The sequence below is a fragment of the Lutra lutra genome, chromosome 1, assembly GCF_902655055.1.
Source record: "Lutra lutra chromosome 1, mLutLut1.2, whole genome shotgun sequence".
Taxonomy (NCBI): Eukaryota; Metazoa; Chordata; class Mammalia; order Carnivora; family Mustelidae; genus Lutra; species Lutra lutra.
Window position 1 is genome coordinate 202,447,550 of NC_062278.1, and position 4,296 is coordinate 202,451,845.

The following is a 4,296-nucleotide window of genomic DNA, read 5'->3' on the forward strand; positions in this document are numbered from 1 at the left end:
GCCTCCAGAACTACGACGGAATAAATTTTTGTGGTTTTAAGCCACCCAGTTTGTAGTACTTTGTTACAGCAGTGCTAGGAAACTGGTATACCCAGTTTCTGTTACGAACGCCACAGGATCTCCATTACATGAGGAAACAAGGCTCAGAGAGGTTAAGCTCTTGAACACAGTCACATAGCAAGTCAGTCTTGTACCTGGGATTAGAACCCAGATCTGCACAGCTCCAGCCTTTCCCTTACGGACCCCAGAACTGTCACCTTCTTCCTTGTCTCCATCCCCTGACCCACTAAAGCACACCACCCCCCGGCCCCTGGGGAGATCCCATGCCCTCCCTGCCAGTGGTCTCCTGTCTTCCTTGTTAGCTACTAGACTGTTACAGTGTCCTGGCTTCCCCAAGCTCCAGCCCTAACCTCCTTCCTTCTCTCCCCCAGCAGGCTGGCTTCAGGGGCACATCTCTCTATCCCCCCAACCCCCGGGCGCCACAATGGCCTCAGTTCATGTGGGGATTCTGGTTGTCCCACAGCCCAGCGCCCCACTGCTCTTCCTGCCATGTCCCTGTGCTGTCCCGATCTCCCCGCAGCTGGACTCATTACTCACTGCTCCCTAGGTCTGAACCACCCAGGCCTCTCCGTTCCTGGACCACTCCCTTTCCTGAAGGGGTTTCTTCGGGGCTGACCCCTGCTGGGACCTCCATGCTCTCTCTTTGCCAAGGACCACTCCCCTGGGTCACTCAGACTCCTGTCTTACCCCGGCTCCTCACCCAATGGCTATCAGACCAACTTGATGAGACCAGCAGTTCCCCTTTCCCCATTCCGTAGTCCCCTGACCCCAGCTCTGTCCTGCAGCTCTTGAATTCCTAAACGTTGCTCAGACAGTAACTGGATATCAGCCCTCCCCAAAAAGGAGTAGCCTGCTGGCCAGTGTCACCCCATGCACATGTCCTTGAGCCCTGGCCCAGTCACCTGTCATACTTAGGGCTTTGTCCAATCTGCCCAGTTAAGTGCCTTCTCTGAGCGCTCGGGCTTCCAGGCTCACAGAGTGGTCCTCCCGAAGGGGAGCACCGACTGTACCCCTCACCAGCACACCAAGACTCTAGTGTCCCCCACTGCTTATGGGACAGAGGCCAAGTTCCTCTGTGCGGTCTGTGTGGCCTTTCCCACTACTGTCCAGGCTCCCACGGGCAGCAACTTTCAGCCAGAGGAGGCCTGGGTTCTAGCCCTGTTGCTTTCTCTGCGATCAGGCCTTCCTGGGTTCCCAGCCCTACACCTGCTTTGGTCCCCCTGACCCTCTATCCTGGCCCAAGGGTGGAAGTTGCCACAGCCCAAAGCAAGCACAAGTCTGTTTGGCCTCATTTGGTACAGGCCTGACATGATTTGGCAAATTGAGCCAACCTGGTTGGGAGAGGGAAGGAGGGCAAGGCCAACCTTTGCCCGATGCACTCACCTCTCCTGAACCAGCAGAAGTTTGCACAGAGAGGTCATCGGAGTCCCTGTGTCCATGTGCCCCAGCAGGGCACCAGCACACACACGGGGCAATAGTTCACGTGGGTGCTCTCCCTGGTCCCCGCCCCATACTGACCCCTGTCACACACACAAGCCTGACTTCCTGGCTGGCACCCAAGATCCTGTACTGGGGGCTTTCTTCCCCCAGAAGACCCCAGGCCTGGCCCAGGAGAGCCTGGAAGCTCCAGGCCTCCACCATGATGGTGCCGTAAACCATGACTCCCTGATCCTCAGGTGGGATGGCCCCAAGGCCAGTTCTGTGTCATATCTAAGAGCACTCCAGTGTGACTGGGCCCCTGTCACCCAGAGCAGTCACTTGCTTCATAACACACCCTTCACTGGCTACTTTTCCTTCTGTTTCACTTTCCTTCTCCCTACGCTGTTTCCCAGAATCACCTCCCAAATAAATGAGTTACCCCTGAATCTGTCCTCAGGGTCAGTTTCTGGAAGAATCTACAATGAAATACGCAGGCGCACACACACGGCCAGCCACACCCAGACGTGCACACACACAGACACACGCACACACCCTCAGTCACAATGCAGACAAACACACACACAGCTATGCACACACCTGTGTCCAGTGCGCTAGAGAGGGGACTAGACTCAACTGACAAGACCTTCCCTCTGGGAGCCATGGAAGTGGAGAATCTGGCCTGAGGGAGTCCGAGCTGCCTGAGTCCTGTGGGGGCCTGAGGGAAAGCAGCTGTTTGTTCGTTCTGCTCATGGAAGATAAGGGCATTTGAACCAAGGGTAGAGGGTAGGAGTTGCCCTGAGGGGCTGTACAGGCAGAGGGAACAATGTAGACCCAACACAAGGCTGGGGAGGGTCTGGCCCCTGAGGTGGGGTGGGGTGTGAGGCGAGCCTGGAGCAGGGGAGGGCGGAGACACTGTGGGGAGCCTAGCTTTATTCTGAGGGCGGGAAGCCGTGGAAGGGTTTTATGTGTGGGAGCATAGGGCCAGCCCCAGGGAATACAGACAAGTGTAATCATCCCGCATCTTCGCCAAACCCCTTCTCACCCTGCCACAAGGAATAGAAGACAAGCCCCATCCTCTCTGGAACTCAGTATCTCCCCTGCACGGGATGGCTGCTCTGGCCCTGAGCACGTGACTGACCCGTGGGGGGTGAACCTACCCAGAACCCGAGGATGACTCACCACAGGAGGCCTTTGTCCCCTGGGTGGACCTCTGGGCTCCTGGCCGCAGTGGTGGGAGTGGCTGGCCCTCCCGTTACATGGTCAACTAGGCAGTGGAGGTGAGTCCTCACCAGTCAGGCCGGTCCCTGCCCACCTCAGCCTGGAGGAGCTGTGGATCTCTTCCAACCCAGCCCTACTTCTTCTGGGGCCTGCGATGCCATTTCTCTGTGGAAGACCTGCTTGTTCTTCAAGTCCGCTTTCCCACCCGCCTCCTCCTGGAAGCGCCCATCTTGTCAATAGAGGGACACCCCAGGGCTGAGCTGGAACCCCTGGGAGGATACTCATGGACCTTAGCCTGCTTTATGGTTCCTTCCCTCTCTGAGTCCTCTGAGGAGCCAGGCACAAGGGCTATTATACGCCTGACTCTGCATAATGTGGTGATGCCAGAAGAGGGCTAGGCACGCAGCAGGCACTTGACAGATGCTTGTAGAATTGAGTTGCCTGCTTCCCAACCCAATAGAAAGTCCCTCCATGAGTCCGAGCATCACTGGGGGCCTTGAAAGGATTTGCTGGTGAATCACTCAGGCCCAAATGACCCCAAGGACTGAACTGTCAAAGTCTGGGTGACATTTCCCTCTGTCAGGCCAGGGATGAGTGTCCAGCACCCCCTGTGACCAGCAGGGGTGGGGTTCCTGCTCTCCTGGAGCTCATAAACCAGGGGGAGATGCATGAGAAAGCAATGGCACACAAGCCCGAGGGGGATGGAAGCAGGAGAGAGTCAGAAGGCATGTTTCTGAGGAATTACTGTTCAGGTGGAGGCCTGAGGGTCCAGGCCTGAGACAGGCATGATTTCGGGGAAGGGAGGTCGAGCAGAGGGAACAGCCAGTGCAAAGCCCCAGGAGGGTCTGAGCTTGGAGTCTGGGAAGCCACTGTGGCATGACGAGGAGGGGGAGACCAAGGAGGCCTGCCTAGGCATGCCCCCAGCCCGTTGCCTCGGGGAGTCCGCCCAACCACATACCCCGCTGAGACCAGAAGGGCTTTAGAAGTCCCCTATGGATGTCCTTACTGGACAATGGGGAAACTGAGGTCCGAGATGGGACCACAGAGCAAGTTAGGGTCAGAGTTGAGACTTGGTTAGTCTTGGGTCCCTGGCCAGAGCATCGGAGATGAGTGAGAGCTCCCCTGGAGGACAGGGCTGTCCAGGCCCCCACTGTGCCCAGGGCTTCTTGGTAAGGTACCAGGACCATCACAGAAGAATTACCCAGACCCATGGAGTCAGGCTCTGTAGCTGGCCTAGGAATAGGCATCTAAACCAGCTGCACCCTGGATTCTGGAAACCCTGAGTCCTAGGCCCCAGGAGCAGGCTCACCTCCTTGGATGACCTGCTGAGAGAAGCTTCTACAGCCCACCTCTCACACTGATGGGTGGTGGAGGGGGACAGGAAACCGCAGGGCACACTGGGACTTAGTCCTGAGTCTCAGCGTGACTTGGTGTCAACTGGTCCATCCTCAAAATATTAATTTTATATTAAAAGGACATTAAAAGAGAAGTAGACAGGGGCGCCTGGGTGGCTCAGTGGGTTAAAGCCTCTGCCTTCGGCTCAGGTCATGATCCCAGGGTCCTGGGATCGAGCCCCACATCTGGCTCTCTGCTCAGTGG